Genomic DNA, 19,604 nt, shown 5'->3' on the forward strand with positions numbered 1-19,604 from the left:
TTGAAAATACTTAAAACACAAATTCCTGGATGTGAAGAGCCGTAATTGAAAAACCATTTGCAATTATAACAACAACTACAGCTGACCTGAGGATATGTTAACTGTGGTAGAGTTCCTCATACCGACAGCTGTTTATACAAAGCATGTATGTGCTCTCCCTCTGTTTTATATACAAATTCATGTGGCATCCATCCCAGGAAGCTCGTGAGAGAGGATGCTGGCTGCAAAACAGTGGGAATGGCTGTTGGGCCTCTCTAAAGACAGTGACTATCCTGCTATGATAGCCCCTACCTGAATGGCTTATCCTCATTTGACTCTGGGTCTGCAGATGTGAAATAACCCCATGATGCCCTGAGAAAAGGCAGGAATGGTAAGCCAGGCTTCAGGATGTCAAGCACACACACAGGTGTCCCCATCTCAGCCTCAGCCCTCTGCTGCTACCTGCTTATAGGCTGAAGGGAAGGAAGGCTCTGTTACCACTAATTGGCCACCTTGTAAGCCTCTGCTTAGAGGGAGTGTTTGCAGGCTCAGCAACAGCTGTAAGAGGGGGTAAGTCTTTGTGTCTCCAGGCCAGTGTCATGCTGCTTCCTCAAGTCCTGATTCTTCCTCTGTGTTAGGTCACCTTGAGGCACTGCAGCTGCCTATAGGGGGGCTCTGGGAAACTGGAGGATCCTCTCATGGCCAGCACTGGGTGGGCTGTGGATGGTCTCACCCCGACCTTCGCAAGCTCAGAGGGTTCCAGGAGCCTTGGCTTGGCTGACAGAATGGGGGCAATCCTCCACATGCCATTGCCATTGCTCCCAGGGGACAGTGGGCCCCCAGCACACCCAGCAGTGCGTGAGAGCAGAGCCAGCCCAGCGCCTGCTCAGCCTGAGTCTGAACGTCCTGCAGAGCAGCGTCCAGGCATCTGCTGCTGATTTTCAGCTGGAAATCTGTTCGTTTGTGGGCTGAAATGAGAACCAGATGGTAGTTGTTTGGGATTTATTTTAGAAAAAAAACCCATCTTCTGTAAAGCGTTATTCTGTTTTGAGTTCCTGCTTCCTTTCCCATCTGTCTGAGGAACTGGGTCTGTAAATTTCCTCCTATCCATGTGCCCCCCCTCACAGCATGGTGCCCAGCCCTGGGTCCAGCAGCACCAGGGCACATCCCACCCGAGGCCATACGAGCTCTTGCATGAACTGCTTTGTTCGCTGGCTGTGTTAGTTTTTGTCTGCTTATAGTTAGCCTCCTCCTGAGCTTTCTAGATGTGAATGAAAAGCAAACCACCACCAAAATGCCATCTGGTTTCGCATCACAACCATGTGCTCCTCTGCAGCTGTGAGCTGGCACTGGCACCCCACGGCTGCCTTGGTGCTGCTCTGCTGTGTGGCACCCGCAGCCTCTGTGGAGATGGCAGCACAAAGCCAGCTTCCAGCAACCAGGCACAGCGTGGCCCACAGCGTGCAGCAGCCTCCAGATGGGAATTTTTATACCTTCCTCTTTGATTTCATGAGAGTATTGATCTGTGTCCTCTTCAGTGAAGAGCCTTGGTTCTGCTCTCCGTTGCACCAAAATAAATCTGAATTTACTTTGTTTTGGATGTGTGATTTCCCTACACAGAAGGGAATACTGCTCTGTGTCCCCTTCTTTTTTTTTCTTCCTAGAAATGGCCTTTCTCTCTCCTTCAGTTCTCAGCAGCTGCAAGAGGGATCTCCTTGGATTTTTCACCTTTATTAAGGTAAACATGGTTTTATAAAGAAGATTCCACCTTCTCTAACTTTTAATAATGGAGAAATCTACAGCAGCAGAGTTTGCTCTGGTGCCCTTTAGCACTTTCAGCAGCCTTGGCCATTCTAACTGGGCGCTTTTCATGTTCTTCAGAGCAGAGAGAACTTTATGATTATCTGTTCTGACAATGAATCTCACCTAATAATTTCTGCTTCGACATCTCTTGAGCTACAGCGTATCTTAAAAAAGACCGTAGAGACTTCAGTTGGGGACTTCAGATTATGAAAGTCTGTGACATGCCTAGGTAAATTGTCCTAAAGGTAAACAGTTTCATCAAACAGTACACCCTGCATTTCATCTGAATTTGCTTAGCTTCTGTTTCCAGCCACCACAACAAATTATATCTCTGTTGTGTTCTCTCTCTGCCTGATTGAAGAGGCCTAATATTAATCATTTATTCTTGCACTGATAATTACCGACAGTGCTCAAGACATCTTCTGACCTTCTGCTGGATAAACTTGAATTGACCTTCTTAAGTTTTGTTTTGTGTTTTTTTTTGTGTTTTTTTTTTTTTTGCTAGAAATATGTTTGCCAGATGCTGAATCTTTCTTGCAGTTCTCTTTTGAATCCGTTACAATTTGTGTTGTTAAGGGGCTGTATTTATCTGACTGTGTGCCATGAAGTACCCTGAAGCAGAGTCAGGTTCGTAATCAGCCTTCCCAGAGCTGCTTCACAAGATTTTGTCATCCGTGGTGCACCTATAGCCATTACCATCCTTTGCTACTATGTGAATGAACCCTGTTTTATGAACAGCCACACTGCGGAAATGAATTTATTGTGCTGGACAGGTTTGTACAGCTGAGCATGCTCCTTGTCTTTCCAAGCCCACCCATTTTGTACTGCTCTCAAATGACGCCTCTTTCCTGTGAGCAATACTGATTTTGCAGAACGCTGTATTGTATGAAAGTAACAAGTGAGATTGTACAATGCTTCTTGAGGTAAACATGTTGATATAGCGATCCTCATTACATAGACTAGTGGCTTCATCAAATATGGGACCATGTGTGTTTTAACACTGTTTTAACACTGTTTTAACACTGTTTTAACACTGTTTTAACACTGTTTTAACACTGTTTTAACACTGTTTTAACACTGTTTTAAAAAGGCCTGTTTCCCATTGAAAACCATGTAGACTTCCTGGAGAGAATGGAGAACCCCTGTCTCCAGAGATCTCAGAGCTAAACTGGATAAATCCCTGAGCAGACAGACCTAATCAGCCCTGTTTGGGAAGGAGCGTGGACAAGCTGACTTACAGAGGTCTCTTCCAACCCAAATTATTCTGTAATTATGTGGCTAATTATCTTGCTATTTTTAATGCAAGCTGTCCTTTATATTCACCTTCCTGCATCTCACCCTGCTCCAATGACAGGTTAACTGAGTCAACTCTGCAAATGTAAATGTTTCGCATACCAGCATCTGCTTAAAGAACTCCATGGGTAAAAGAGAAAGCAGTTTGTTATCAGATGACCCTGCTCTTGCCAAGTACAAACCCAACGAAAAATATTTCTTTCTCCTGCCAGTGAGAGCTGGCAGCTCTGCCGAGGGTGCCTGCTGTGAGATAATGGGCTCACTGGGGGATGCAGCTGGTGAGGGGAACTGCAGAGATTTGCCAGGGTCTTCTCTACTAGTCTGGCAAAGAGGAGGTGACCTAAGCCTGTGGTTGGCTCCTATAGGTCTCAGGACTGGGACTGCAGGGCTGACAGCCTCCAGGAGAGGTCACTCCTGTGCCCAGCTGTCCTGGCCTCTGAGGTGGTGGGGCACAGGAGGGTTGACTGGGCACTAAATCTTCTTACCTTTGATTTCTTCAGCTTGATCACTGCTCCCTTCCTAAATACCCATCTTTGTGCTCCTATTTTATACCAATGCTTAATGGTAACTTGCTATCAGGTACCATAATAGACTCTAATTTAGATTGGAAGGGATTACTAGGATCACCTGGTCCTCCCGTACATTCAAAACGGGGCAGACTTCAAAGTTACGTTGTGTTGTTTGAGCCTGTATCCAGAGGATCACCCAAAGAGTGATCCCACGGCCTCTCCAGGTGCCTGTTGCACTACTTGGCCACCCCATCTGTTGTCTTTTGGCTTAATATTCAGGGGAAATTCCCTTCGTGCATGTTGCAACAATTACATCACATCCTGCTGTTGAATCTGTTATTGAGATCTATCTTATTCAAGTCCAATGCTTCCTTTCCATTTTCTCCATTCATCTTGCTGCCATTCCTAAAGTCCTTAAATTAGCAGGATCCAAGCATATACTCACAGAAATGAAGGGAGACTGCGGTGCACTGCAGCCCTGTGAGCATGCTTCTGTTTGTGCTACGTGTTGGGAAATGTGCTGTGGAGCTGGAGGTGAGAAGCCCAACAGAGGCAGGAGGCTGCTGCTCCCTGTGCCTTCCCTGTGGTAATGACCCTGGGGGGCCATGTAGGCATGGTGGGCATCAGCGGGTCTCACTTTCAGCAGCTGCTGCAGGAGCTGGAACCAAATATCTCCCTAAGTGGGGTGAGGGGTAGGACCATGCAGCCAGGACAGTGTTTTGTTGTGCAACCCTTCGGCCACCTCTACGTGACCACTGTGTCTTCGACTGCTACCCCTGCTTGTTTTGCTTGCTGTGTTGTTTTGCATCAGCAAGCTTGAGTGGGTGGTTTGGAGGTTTCTGTACTTTCTGTTCTTTTAGAGGCTTAGCTTAGTCTGTGCATTTAAATGCAGGTTGTGCCTCACAAAAGGGACATCATTCTGAATGAATGGCATCATCTATCTCAATATCTGGTTCAGCTTTTACACCAGAAAAATCTGATGAGATACAAGCTGACATCTCATTTTCTTCATTTGGTTAGAGGAAGTCACGATGTTTTTTCAGTGAAATCTTTATTCTAAGATCTGAAAAAGTATAAACAAATAGAAACTTCCTCTGCTTTCCTTTTGTCAGGCTGTCAAAATGTTCCCAGGCCACCCTGGTTTATGGTTTTCGCTTGTTATTCCTTCTTTCAGATGACAACAGAGAGATGAGTTGACAGCCACTGGTGTCGGGGTAGGGAATTGCTCCAGGGAGAGAAGCTCTCAGCTTTAAAGAGAGCTTTGCTGTGGCTGTGGCAAGGCTGGGTCAGTCACCCTGCTGCAGAGATGGTGACTTTTTTCCAAGGATATTCCTGTTGCTGAAAGAAACAAAGTGACTGCAATAACTGCTCCCTGGGACTGTTGTTTGGGGCTGGGAAGGTGTGCACGAGTTTCATCCAAGGGATGTAGGCTATGCTCAACCCTGGATACACAAGCACGTACTCACTTTTTCATGATTTTCTGCTGACAGTATAAACAACATGTAGTTTTTCAGGCACAGAAGTGTGGGTCTAAACCTTTCTTTTGCTCACATTTACGCTTTCCATTTCATCCCCTTCTACTCACTCTTCAATTTTTGTCTTTTGGAGCCAATTAGCCAGGAGATGGAGAGGACTTGACTGAGGTGTAACCAGGCCAGGTGGTTCAAACAACCATGGGTTGAGGTGGAAGAAAGGATCCTGGGGGGTGGCGATGAGAGGATGTGGCATCGCTGTGAGTCACATGGGAGTGCAGGTGAATCTCACGGGGTCCAGTCCTTCCACACGTGCAGGTACCTCCCGTTGCAGGCTCAGCCTGCTGCAGGCACCGTGTGCGTCAGCCTGTTCTTGTTGTGACACTGCTCGTGTATTTCCTCCTCTCACCCATTGCCTTTCTGAGGCAGCTAAGATAATGACAGGACTCCTCGTTCTTTGTCACAGAAATCGAGTATAATTGCTCTATTTCAGCTGCTTTCAGAAGTGCAGCGAGGGAACAGGCTGGATTCTTTCTTAAGGCATCAGTCATCTGAAGCATTTGGTAGATGGCACATTAGGGCTGGGAAATGAGTCAACTGTCTTTGTTAAAAGCAGCCTTTGGACTCTGGGAGTAAAATCAGAGGAGAAGAGCTGGGGCAGTGGAGAGAGGCTTCGGCAGCAGATGCTCCATTCTGCTCTGCTCTGGTGGAATAAGCACAGTCCTCACCAGAACTGCCTCGAATCATCCCCACAGCCAAAAAGACATTCCTCAGCCTGACCTTGTTTCAAGGGCTGGGGTGTCCACGAGGGGAGAGCCAGCTCCGTGGGTGGCCCCGGGTGTGTGTGGCTGTGTCATTCCTGCCCTTGAGCTGGGCAAGCCCTGGTTCCCTTGGAGAGGAGTGTAGCAGGGAGCACTGAGACACCAATGTAGGTCCCCAGTGTCCCTTGCGTTCAGTGCCGTGCTGAGCTCCCAGCAGAAGGAGCCAACCTGCACACCACCACTGAGGCTGAGATGGACTCTCAGTGGAGGAAAGCGTGCTGAAAACTGTGATCCTGCAAGGTCCAGCTGAACAGGCTCCTTGTCCTCAGCTGACACTACATGCCTGCCTTTGGCACAGGAGTTGGGGTGGCCTCCAGGTGGGGTCTAGGAGCTTCTCACTCCTCATGCCGAACTATCTGGCTTTGGTGGGTGCAGCCTTGCACTGTCAAAATGCTGGGAACATCAAACCTGAGGTCACCCAATTGACAGCCCTTTCTTTTCCTGGCAGGGCTTGGAGAAACCTCCTTGAGTTGTTCTTGTCTGTCGGTGAGTCTTTGCAGGTCTTATATGACAAGCTGTCGATGGCAAAACAGGCTGCTTTGAGGTGGGCGTAGCAGGGATTGGCTTTTGTTTGTTTTTCCTGCTGCCAAGGCTTTGCTTATCTAACCTCCATTTCAGCCCTGTTCTGCGTGGAAATATTTTTATTTATGCAGCTGGGACAGAGGCCCTTTCTCCCTTAACTCTTGTAAGTTTGAACTTGTAGAAGAGAAAATATCTCATGGCGGTTGTCTTCCTGCTGCAGAATGAAGTGCAGTGCCTCAAATGGGCTGCACCAATGTGTGCAGGTGAAGCTTGCTATCCTGTCGGGCAGTGATACCATGGTGATGGCTTTTAGGCCACTGCAACCAGGCTGGGGCTGTCTGTGAGGGATCATAGGGCAGGTTGTGCTTATAGGTGCTCTCCACCATCTGAAGGTGTAGCCGTGCATCTGGGAGGCCTCACCATGCTGTCCTGCCTTTCTCTGGGTCCCAACATCCCTGGCTGCCAGCAATGACAGTTGTGACAGTGAGGACCTGCCTGTCTTTGCCCACTGATGCGACCCTTCTGAGTGTGGAAAACAGGGTGCCTACTTTTAATAAGCGATGAGAGAATTCAGTCATTGCTCAGGACCTTCTGCCTCCTAGGACGCTTCATGCAGCTGAGAGCTCAATGGCCTTCATGCCGTGGCTGTACTGAGTACTCTGTGTTCCTAGATGGTACTGCAATAGGGTAGAGAAATGAGACTTCTTATGCACTGCCTCCTTTCATAGCTTCTCATTGTGCTGGGTTGTCTTTTTGTTTAAATGCTCCAGCCTCTGGTCTATGCTTTGCTCAGCGTAATACATCCAACACAATGAAAATAAGTTGTTAGCTGTTCCTTGAAATGTATCTGCCTGTCTTAGCTGTCCTGTGCCTTTATGGACCATTCAGGTGCCTTTTTCAAAGCAAAGTTGGCCTCTGTATGCCCTCTCTGAAAGCTCCTGCCTTTACTGGGTCCACAGTCATCACGCAGAGCTGGCTGATGCCATCTATTCACTGTGGCCCAGTGTGTTTTCTAAACGCTGTCACAAATCAGTGAAGGAAGCACATGTGTATGATTTGCTACAGCTGATGCTACTGGTGACAGAATTAGACTGTCCATCTGCGTGCTCAAAGAATCAGCATTGACAGTGTTCTAATGACAGTCCTTGTGTTGTCTGTTTGGAGAGTAATTGTAATTTCTGGAGCAAGATCTGAATAGAGCTTGTTAAGAATGTTTCAGCAAAGATGATGCAGTTAGAAAACGTGTATGTTGTAAAGCAGAAATGTTTTGTGGAAACATACGTGGTTTGACTAATCTTAATCGTCACTATTCTGTTGCTGGACAACTCACTTGTCCCGTATGTGTGATCTATGTGCTGCACAGAAACATAGCTTCCAGGGTTTGCCCCTCAGCTACTGCCCTCTGGTCCTGGCATTTTCTGGCTGATTAAGATAGAACTCCTCTTGGTACAGGGAAGCTGGAAGCTTGCCTCTTCAACAATGTTGATGAAACTCTTCGGTTTTGTTGCTGCTCACTCCCAAATCAATTTGCTGTCTTTATTTGAGCTTAGCAACAGTGGTACTGGGGTAAAAAAACAACTGGCAATTTTGTTTAAGAGCTACTGATGGCTGGGGCTACCTCTTATATTTTTAAATACCACACATCAGCATTTTTGAAAGTAAATTTCACAGAACTTATGTTTCATAGGAAACTTGCAAACCTTTTATTATGCATGTTTGAAATTGCATTTCAAGCAATTGTAAATTTCTACAGGAGGGAATCCTGAGATCAAACACTTACCCCCTTGGAACTGAGATTTTGAGTGGATGTGACTGGAGCTGTGGGGACAACCACTCTGCTCTTAGATAGCAGTGGCTGTTATTGCAGCATAAATAACAGTGCACTCTGAGCCTTGCTTGCATGCAGGCTCTGGAGGCTCGTCCAGTGGAGAATAGGTTTTGCTGTTTCTAGAACTCTGTGTGAAGATAAAATATCTCCTCAGAGCCTGTAAAATCATTTTCTCCTTCTGTCTCTACAGAACAAACCCAAACATCAACAGCAAGAAATGTTAGTGCTTTCTTGTGCAGCAGATGTTACTCTCTTGGGAATTTGGTCACAGGTATGTTTAAAGTTTGGAAAAAAACCAACACCCACAAGAACCCAAATCTTTTGAGGATTTTGATTATTACCTTCAGAGATCCAATGTCACAAGTTTACACATTTTTACCCCATTACAGTCTAGAATAAAATCTGAAATATTACATCTCTAAAGCCACGACGTGCATACCACATCCATTTCCAAGTGTCTTTATGAGGTATTGAAATTACACAGCTGTGAGATGCTTAGTTTCTCCGTGCAGCAGTTCTGTTGTAAACAGAGAGATATCTTGGAGAGGTGAGTTCCAAGAACTGCAATTGCACAAGAGAAAAGAAAAACTTGCCCACAGCCCTTAGTATTTACCTTCTAGATCAAATTGTGGGTCATGCTGGGAGAAGAGTGCTAAGGATTGAAGACTTGGCCTGGGGACAGACCAGCTGGGCTCGTGTCAGCTGCTCTGCTGCCGGCTTTATGTGCTGGTCAGGTGGTTGGTGTTAGTTTGAAAGTACAACAGATCCACCTGTTTTCCTGCAAAGCCACGGCAGAGATCCAGCTTTATCTGGAGCTGTGCAAGAAATTACAAGCTGGTTGGTCAAGGCTGGGAATGGCGTGTTCTGCATTGGCCATCCTGCTGCTTTCTCTGGGCTTGGCACATTGGAGTGCTGTGGGGTTCTCCGACAGAGTTGAAACACTCAAGTTTCTCTCCTTCATCCGCTGCCATTATGGCTGGCTTTGTTTCTTGCTAGCTCAGTTATTTGAATCTCTAATTTATCTCGGAAAGGTTTGTTTTTGCTTTCGTGCACTGACAGCACGCTGATGCTTGTCACTTGACTTGGCTGCGTAGCACTTCCCATGACCCTGGTAAGATATTTTGGAAAAATATTAAAACAAGTACAAACTGACCCAGGAGGAGAGCATGTTTGGTAAGCGTGTGTTGCAAGCATTTACGTCAAGGAAGCTAGAAAGCAGTGCTGAACTCCTCTCCCCAAAATCCTTGGCGCAAGGTAATTTTCTGAGGCACTGGCTGCTGGTACAAAAGGACCTTGATGCTGTTTCTGCAGGGCATGGTTGGCCTTCCCTCTCGGGTTTGCAGCACTCTTGCCTGGTACCAAAGCTCACAGCTCTGCCACACACTCCACACTCCATTTGCTGTATTCAAGAGTTGCCTGACAAATGAGAAATATGCGCTTTTTTTTTCTTTTTTTTTTTTTTGTTTTATCTTAGCAGATTTGTTTTCCTTTTGAGTAGTATCCATTTGCCAAAAATTGCAGCATCCATTTACTCAAAGCTATTGATTAGTTTTGGTGAAAATAGTTTAGTTTAGATAAAAACATTGTTTTAGCCATCTGTGGAGTGAGGTACATACTGACTGATTTTTGGTGTTTCTGTAACAAAATGTTTCAGATTTCGTCTGGGACCCTGAGAGAAACTGTCTCTTTGTTACTGCAGGGTTACCATCTGCTCCTCTGGTGTACGAGAGCCATGCCCAAGCATCCCTCTGAGAGCTGATGTCTGGGTGCTTCGACCACCTGGTGCCGTGCTCTGCTGTCTCTGTTGGGTTTTGTTACAGAAGTGGTGGAATGACTCCAAAAGATGTGCCTGAAAAGCACAGGCAGCACGTTCTCCACTTTGATGAGGGAATCACCAACGAGAAGGGTAATGAGAGATGTAAGCAGATAAAATTGCTGGCTGTTCTGGCTCACATACACCAGATTTGGAAAAGGGTTCCTCCATCTGTAGTGAACAATCAGCACCAGGGCTACTCCAGTCTATCAGTGAACATCTGCTGAAGGGGCCCTTGCTTTGCCCCACAGCACTCTCTGGGTCTGGGTAGATGAGACTTTTGAGGTAGGCCTTGCAGCACCTCCTTTTCTGCAGCCTTGAGGATTGTGTCTGTTCCCCAGAGCTGGAGACACTACGGCCATTTCTTCTCATTCCTCTGGTAGAAAATGCCCCCCAGAAGGGAAACTACTTGTTTCTCACCTGATCAACCACTTCACTTCATCTGAAGCCAAATGTTTTCAATCTTCTGTAAATTCCAAAATACGTCAATCTCAGAGGGACTCACAACAACATTTGCATTTTTTTTCAATTCCATAAGGGAACAAAATGAATTAATCATCTCCTGGGCCCACCCCCTCTCTTGCTGCAGGCATGGTGGAAGAGCATCACAGTGCTGCCTCCGTCAAAGCCCTTCCTCTGGGGCATGACCGCCGTCTCAGCTTCCAGGGCAGCCTTGGGAAGACTGGCGGGGGGATATGTGGCACTGCTGAAAGAGCCCAAGGAAGGCCATAGTGAAGGTCTGCCCTTGGTTGCTCTCCTCCTCCCACGGCTGCTGCCCTTGGCTCTCCAGCTGCCCTGTGGCTGTGATGAGCACGTTACAGGGACGCACTCACCTCTGCTGTAAATGTCAAACCTGTGCTTTTACTCATCCATCCTTCCTCCCCTCATCTGCTATTCAGCCCATGACAAAGCTCTTCTCAGGATGGATAGATGAGGAAGGAGGAACAAACTGTCCTCTAACAAGCGAGGCACGTAAAGCTGTGACTGCAGCTAATAAGTGCATGAAAGACGTAATTTCGCTGCCAGCACACAGTCCCCATGCAGGGACAATGCCTCTGCAAAGCCTGCTGGCAGACACTCCAGCCAGAGACAGCTGCACAGAACATCCTTATGGGGTGTGGAGAGGAGGGAATGACACGTCTCTGCTCTGCAATTAGGGCTCTCATTTTGTCATTTCTCTTCCCTCTTTGTGGAAGCTGGCACAGTGCTTTGCTTGTTCCCATCTCCCACCCCCACAGTAGGGCTGCACAGTGTGTGATGGCCTCTCTGCGGGTTGGGGGGCCCACCACCCTGCCTGCTCTCCCATTTGCCCAAACGCTGTTTCTGGGATGGCTGTGCTTTCAGCCCTGTGCCAAGGATTCCTTGTCTTTGTTTGTTCTGTGGTCTTAGCAGGGCTGCCCAAGCCTTACCCCATTCATTATTTAATGATTTAATTTTATTTTATTGATGATACTCTCCTCTGACCTGTGTGATTTAATGTATTCTGCTGGAGGCCCTGTATTGTAACCCATATTTCCCAGGTCTTTTCCTTTTCAACCTTTTGTTATCTGGGTTCTCCAAAGCCCCGAACTTTGAACATATGGGGTTTGCACTGCTCTGCAGTGACTCTGCGTGCAGCTTCTGGATGTGACTGAGCTGGTATGATGCACAGCTCAGCAGATTTCACAGAGATTAAAACCCTGCAAAGAAATCACATCATACAAACTTTCCTATCCCATTACATGGACATGCTGCAGGTTTTCTCTGTGCTTCCGTGAGATGCTATAGCACATCATCTCTCCTAAAGCATTCACACGCAAAGATCATCTGAAGGCAGTACTGCACTGCTCATGTCCTAAGCAAGGAGTCACTGAGCTGAGTCAGTCAGTGTCAGTTGCACAGTCTGACATGCTTCCATCTGAACTTTTAGGGCCCAATTGTTGTTTACACTGAGTGGTTTCTTCCTGTATGCTGAAATCAGCAGGATTACTCATGTTGTTTGGTTAGAAAATCTTAAAAAACAACACCACAGGTTATGGCAGGTCAGGATACAATCAGAGGATTGAAGTGCAGGAAGAAGTGCTGGGCATGTAAACAGAGCTGGTGATGAAAGATGCCTTCACACAACCTTTCCTTGGTCATGTGTGCTTCCACATTATTAGAGCCCTGGAGCAGGCCAGTGACTCCAAGCTGGAGTGGGACACAGGCTGGGCTAGAGAGAGGGCATCCACTGGGCACCTAGGGAATGGGAAAACACACAGGTTTTGGAGAGCAGGAAGCTGGATACAGTGCTGGTCTTACATTTTCTTTCCCATAATGAAACTTTCAGAATTGCTGTATTCATAGTTTTTCTTTGGTTTCTTTCTTTTTTCTTTTTTCCCTTTCTTTCTAGGTAAGTTCTTTTCATGTGTATAAAAACTTCTTCTGCCGTATTTGCAGGCTTACCAGCACACTTGCTTTGTCTCTCAGCCAAGCGGCAGGAACAACTCAGTTCTGACAGCTCGGATCTCTCTTGTGTGGGTTTTTCCCTTTTTCCTGAATTCCCACTTCAGCAACATCTTCCTGGTGATGTGTTGCCTGCTACTGAGCAACGTCCCAGAGGACATCATCCACAGACCTCAGCCAGAAGGACTACCCCCTCTCTCCATCAGGACACGGTGCATTTTGTCAGAGTAGCACTCTTCCCCACGCTGATGTAGATCTGACATTTTTGAGGAGTAGCTCGGGAAGGCTTTAACCTGGCCAGATCTAGGGCAAGAGACCCCTGGGGACAGCAGACTGGGTCCCAGACTTCTGATGCACTTGTGCCAGAGCAGTGGCAAGGCAGGTTGGCTACTGCGCTCCCCTGTGATCTCTGTCCTACTTCTCCTTCCTTTTTCCTTTTCTCTATTCATTTTCTCATGGAAAAAGCAGTTCAGTCCCTCTTTTCTAGAGTCAGTAATTTATTTATTTATTTATTTTAATTCAGCTCAATCTTCCCATGCTGCAGAGATTTTTTCCCATGTTGGCTGGGATGTCACTTTCTATACAGAGGCCTTTCTTTCCCTGTAACTTCTGAAAGTGTGGGTGAAAACTATAGCACTATATTTTGAGCAATATTTGGAGAGCATTGCAAATGATTACAAAGGCTGCAATGTTCTAATTTTCAGAGCAATTAGATAATACAGTATGTCAAGTATATGTCTGTCCCACTTTTTCATTTTTCACTTCTCTTATGGCCTATTTCTGTTGTTTTGAGTCCTCCAATAACCAGTCCTTTGGGTTTAAGTACAAATCTTTTTGAAACTGGTGTACTTGGAAGATCTAGAGTAGCTTCTGCTGTTGTAAGCTCTAGCTTTGCCCAACTACATAGCATGTGTGAATACTCTCTGGAAGCCTGTGTATTATTTGCAGAAGAAATTGTTGAGCTTAAAGCCAGCATCTCAGACAGCACAAGTCTCTGTTGCTAAACTGAGGTGCACATGCATAAGCATTACCTGTGCACATCTCTGCTGTTTGAGAGCATGAATCTATGCATGCTGTGAGGCAGCAGAACATCTGTATGATGTCCAAAGCAGAAGAGAGGGGAAGGAGAACAGAAATGAGACAGGAGAGGCTGGGCCATGGAGAAAGGACTAGAAGAGGGAGAATTTCCCAACCTGTCCATCCCACAGGGCAAAGGTTGAGTGTTGTGGGCTGAGTTCCTCCTCCCAGGTCCCCAGGTTCTCGGAGCAGTGGTGACAGAGCTGTGGCAGGTCTCTTGGGGACAGCAGCTTCACTGCTTCCTCTTTGGCTCCCACGGACTCCCAGCTGGAAGAGTCTCATGGGCATCCCAGGCTTTCTGTTTATACTGTGGTAAGCTCTGCAGGGCCCTGCATGCAAAGCACTCAACAAAATTCAGTCTCTGCAGAGATAATATTCCCTGTGACTTGGGTGCTGTTGTGTGAGGGAGAAGCATAAAGCTGCCACCTCCTGCAGGGTCTGAGCTAGCTGACACCAGAATCCAGGGGTGGTGCTGATCTTGCTGAGTTCAAACCTTTCTCCAAGGGCTCTGTTGCTACCCTGATGCAGGCCTTCCTGGAAGGGGACTTTGGATAGATTCTCTTCAATTGCTCTGGTCAAAGTGCAATACTAAGATCAAAGCACAGCCCAGACTGACAAGGCATTGGTGAGCTCGAGCAGACTTGGCCTTTGCTGCAGTTTGCAAAGTAACTGCAAACCAGCAAAGCTTCAGCTGGCTCTGTTCTGCTCTGCTGCTGTGTTCGGAGCAGCACAGTCTGGTTGTGCCTAATTGCTGTGGAAGAGGGAGTCTGTGCAAGAGGACACAAAGCAGAGAACGGGCTTTTACATTCTTCTAACATGAGAGGGGGCGGGTCTCTTAGAGGCTAGTGATTGGGCTGGGTATCACAGGGAATTTGCAGAGGCAACTGTGATGGTGGTGGGCCTGTACAGAGGTCAGAAGCAGTCCTCTGCATCCCTGGTGATGTCTGCTCCTCACTCCTCATTTGCTCTCCCATTCCTGCCTGAAGTTTCCTCCTGAGTTCATGTGGCCTGGCATCTGGTATGTGCTTTTATTACTGCAGCTGCTCACTGCTTTGAGTGTTTCCATAATTCCCAGTTCCTGGAATACATCCTCACCACCATCCCAGAGCTCTGCGATTGCTCTGTCAAGCACACGTGTCCCAGATTGGCTCCTGCTCCCTAGACACACTCGTCTGAGTAATTACGCCCTTCACTAGTGCTAGTTTATCATGAATGCAGAAATTCAATCATTACAATTTGTTCTATTCTTGACAATCCCAAAGTTGCTGAATAATGATGAATAGACAAGCCCTTCTGTTAATTCAAATCCAGCAGTGAATGGCGGCAGCCCCTCCCTCCAATGGAGCTGGTGTATAACACGGTCTCTCCTGAAAATGTGAGGCTGTGGCAGTAGAGATCCAGCAGCTCAGGCAATGAGCTGTCTACCACGGTGTAGCACACCCTCTCAGTGTAGGGTCTGCCTAACAGGAACCAAGCATGGGAATCAGCTTTATGCTTGGAGCTGCTCCGAATGTTCCTTGGTTCTTAAATTGATACTGAGGTAACTAGGTACACTTGAGTGATCTCTTTCACACGTATTCCTGCATCTGCCTTCCCATATCTCTGCTCACCTACCTTCTTTCTCTTCTGGAACCGTTTCTTTGCAGCCCTCTCTGTGATTTTGTATGGACATATATTTCTGTGTTTCCCAGACTTCCTCGTGCTTCCTTGGTTCTTTTCTGTTTTAGTTGACTGTATCTGTTGAAAGAGAAAATTGAAGACATTTGTTACACAGGACGGACTGCTATCATTCCTATAATTACATTGTATTTGTGGTAGCATTTTGTGATCTTTTGAACATGCCTTGAGATTGATTGTTTTTGGCCACTGCCTAACCAAACAATGTTGATTTCTTTCCTGGATTACTCACAAGTGATTTAATTTTGTTTTTAAATTGCCACTCGAGACATCTTGCCTAGCCACCCATTGCACAGCTCTCTCTTCAGCTGACATCCTCTGAGATTCTTACTGGGGGCTTGTCTGGGTACTGAGTAAATTACACCAACTCTAGTTTACGTGTTTCCATGCTGAAAATGACTGCTTTTTCGAGATGCCCAGATGCCGCCTTCTTGCTGAAATGGGTATTTTGAATGTATCTGGATTTGTATTCCCATCCCAATATTCACCTAATTATGGGGAAACTGAAAAAAATTATCATCATCAATTTACATATCTCTGGGAACCACAGCAGCAGCAACTCCTCAACATTCCTGCTCTCTAGTAGGACTATGGCGACAGTGATGTTTTAGTTTCATAAAAATAAATAAATAAATAAAATAGAGCTATAACTGTCTGAAAGAATACAACACATTTTCTCAAAGTCCATGAAAGCATTGTTATCTTAGGACAGCTGTGAAGTGAAACCAGATTCTTCTTCTTCTGGCATCTCTTTGACTGTTGCTTGAGGCGATGGCAATCATGTTATCTGCTGATACTTTTGAGTGTCAGATGTTCCACCCAAAACCACAAGCTACTGTCTCTTGACCACATCAGAATGAAAAGTGAGGTTTGAAAGAGAGATGCAACCAATTCCCTTTGATCTGTAGATGAGCAGCTCTATCGTTTTCCACTTGCTTTAAGCATGCTGGTTTAAAAAAGATCATTTTATTCTTAAAATAAATCTAATAGCTCTGAGTTTTTTCCCAGTAGTCCTGTCTTAGGTTTCTTCTGCAGTGTTGCGTGAGATGCAAAATGACTCTTATTCAGTGTGGTTAGTTATAGACAGGATCTGTGAATCCAGAATCAGCCAATGTTGGGGGAAAGACCGGGTAGACACGGCCATGCAGAAACAAAGAGAATTCCTACAAATGGAAGATTTCTCATTAAAAGTAACGCAACACTGTTACCTATGCATCCTCGATGGTCTTCCTGGCAAGTATGAGATTGTGCTGGAACACAGAGCTTCTTCACATTCTTGTCTGTGTATCATTTTCTCTTTTTCCCACTCTAGTATTTATGTTTGAGTTGAAGCTGGACACAGCAGAAGAAAGATTTGGGTTCCCCATTCCTCCTCCCTTCTGATCTCTCATCTTTTATTTATGTCTGTAAACATTTTGTATTATTTGATATACATTTGCCAGAGAAACGTTGGGCTCAGCTCCAGACAGGCTTATTTCCCTCTTCCATCTTGAGACGTTCCGGAGCTGAACAGCATGAGCTTGCACAGCTAAATATTTAGGAGAAAGCGATGAAGCTGCATCACCAAAAAGCTCAGAGCATCCCTCAGAACGAGATGAACTTGGTTTATGCAGTTTTGGAGCAGGCTAAGAAAGGCCTATACTTAAACCATGTACTTTTGTGATCAACATATCGTCTCAGTTATGCTCATTCCAGGCAAGGTGCCACCATCCTATTCAACTCATTTCTAACCCCAGACGACTCTGAAAAATTTCCCAGAGGTTTGGGTTAGCCTCTGAAGCCTGTTGATACACAAACATATATTCCCAATGGATGAGAGAGAGGGAAAGAACAAGACTGAAGCCAACAGCCTGACTGAACACAAGCAGGAAATTAAGTAGGCCTGTTCTGGGTTGCCAAAGTCTGGATTTTTCCATCAACCTTGTGATTGTTGCCACTTTTCTTAAGGCCCCCATTCCATAGACGTATCAGTGTGTATTAATTTACATTTATGATAATGTCTTCCTAATTCTGGTCTTTGCAACGTGAAGGTAGAAGTAGAGTGAGCCTAAAACCACTAACGTTCTGAGTTAAAAACCCAGCTTTATTATTATTTACCCCCCAAAATATCGAAATTTAAAGCAAGTCTTCTGGAAAAGGGTAGGTCTGTTTCTAAACATCTGCTAACTTGATAATACTGATAATAAAATCTTCGGTGGAAAACAGGCTGGTTTTAATTTCTGGTCTTATGAATCAGACTGGATGATACCCAGACCTCAGGGAATGACATATTTTTATGTGTGTTAATATCTACAGTTTTCATTTTAATATTGGAGGTGATAAAATTCTACAAAAAGCTATAAGTAAAACTTGGTTCTCTCCTCCCTTCTTGCAAATTGTTCTGTAAATAACTACGATTGGTTTTGGATCAGAGGCTAGACCTTGACTGTGTACTCAGCGGATCACCTGTGCTTTTTCCCCAGCATCACTTGGGGAGCATCTGGTGTGTTCTCCACATGGGACAGCCACGTGGCTTGGAACCTGACTTCGGGAGTAGACTGCGAGGATCTCTCACTCTTCCCCAGTGGCTTGGAGCAAAAGCCAACATGGCTAGGAGGCGACTCCAGCGTGACGGGAGGTTTGCCACCCCAGTGCCCTCTGAAGACATGTAAGCAAGGGACAACACTGCCTCCTGAGCACCAAGCAACTGCTGACGTTCCTTCAGCAAAGACGCCTGCCTCAAAGGTTGGTGATGCAAATGGGGTTTGGAGTAGTGTATAACTGGCTACTGCTAATCAAAGCAGATTGCTGTTAGCTTAAACAGACTCTGACGCTTCCTGAAAAATGTGTCCATCTGTCTGCAAAGAGGTTCAAAGTACGCTAGCGAGGAGAGCTGGCTTGAAAAACACTGTTGTCTCTCCGAACATAATTATACTCTGATTTCTCTGTTTTCACATTGCAATACAGTGAACTTTAAGGAATTTCATGGGGACTGAGTTAGTAAAATCCCATCCATCAGACTGAAGGAGTGTGGGCACAGGCAGGACACCCTTCCATGTATGATGCCTCTGCTTGCCAAAATAGTTTTTGCTTCCAGTGGGAAAAAGCCAGGTTTCCTTGTGGGACAAATAGCCTGTTTCAGTCACGACCTCTGGCCCAGAAACAGTCTTAATGGTTCTTCTGTGTGGTATTCATCATTTCTAAATAGCTGGCTTGAAATGTGACTAATTTCTTTCATAAAAGTTACTGTAATCTTGGTCCCTTCTGAACTAAAGCAGTTCCAGCCAAACTGAAACATGGGAAAACAGAGGAAAGCAAGATGGCGATAATGCACACATTCCAAAGGGAAGGTCTGCAGGTAATTACACTATTGATAACTATACTTCTCAGCCTGTTGCAATGCACTCAAAACCACGGATGACAGGGTGAAGGGAAGTGAACTAAGTCTAGCCAGCAAGGGATCTTTTAAGGCCAAGTCAACTGTGAGTTACATTAAAGCAAGGTCTCTTAAAGGTGGGGAATATACTCCTGATGGGGACAGGACTGACCAAAGGATTTGAAGGTGGGAATGTGATGTAAGGCTTTCGTTTGCAAGACTTTGATAGGGTTTTCTCTCCCCACCTGTCCCTAATTTAGGAAGGATGGAGGCCTTTGAGGACAGGCTTATCTATAGACACCTGCCCCATGCTGAGGCCACTCAGCTCACCTCTGAACACTGGTGTTCTCTTTTCCCTCTTCTGGGCCAGTGAAATTGGTGGTGATCTTGGCCACATCCCGGTGGCCCAGACAGGGGATTTGAGTGGAGCTGACCTCTGCTCCATGCCCACTGTGCAACTCCTGCGGCACAAAAGCCTCTCAGAAGCATTGCCAGATACACTGAGGACTGAAATAGAGACTGAAAATGTTCTTTCATCTCTTGCAGTCACCCACCCATACCAAGCTGAGCAGCAATGATGGGAAAATTTCCATTTGCTTCTGAGCATTGCACACCTCCTCTGGGTGTATTTGGGGCATGACGACCCTGACTCACTAACAGAAAAACTATTTTTAAAAATCACTTACAAAAACAGCAGATTCTTTTGCCACCATGTACTGCTCTGGAAAAACAGTGTCAGCATGTCAGCAGTGAGGACTGGTTTTCAGTAGGCTTGAGAGTCCCTGCAAAGAGGCCTCAACTTGCACTGAAAAGCAGGGTCTCAAGCGTTGCTTCAACCTCTGGAACAGTAACCTGCTTGGGGTAGTCTCAGGCTAGGAAGAGATCTCTACAGAAGCCCTCAAATCTCTGCAAATCTGAATGTTGGGGTGGCAAAGCAGAGTGTGCTGGAGTTCCCTGGGACACTGATGTCTGATTGCTGTTGATGTCTGGACCAGAGAGCAGCTCAACTGCCTTTCACTTAAAAATCTAGA

The 19,604-nt window shown here is 46.0% G+C and overlaps 1 long non-coding RNA gene across 1 annotated transcript; it reads left to right on the top strand.

Annotated features, from left to right (window-relative positions):
* The first annotated feature begins 290 nt into the window (after nt 1–290).
* On the top strand, nt 291–12,835 carry LOC109367761. The gene is made up of 4 exons (XR_002115158.1): nt 291–549; nt 1,644–1,717; nt 8,418–8,498; nt 9,927–12,835. It is a non-coding gene; the product is annotated as an uncharacterized LOC109367761 (long non-coding RNA).
* The last annotated feature ends 6,769 nt before the right edge of the window (nt 12,836–19,604 follow it).

Source organism: Meleagris gallopavo, chromosome 5, assembly GCF_000146605.3.
Source record: "Meleagris gallopavo isolate NT-WF06-2002-E0010 breed Aviagen turkey brand Nicholas breeding stock chromosome 5, Turkey_5.1, whole genome shotgun sequence".
Taxonomy (NCBI): domain Eukaryota; kingdom Metazoa; phylum Chordata; class Aves; order Galliformes; family Phasianidae; genus Meleagris; species Meleagris gallopavo.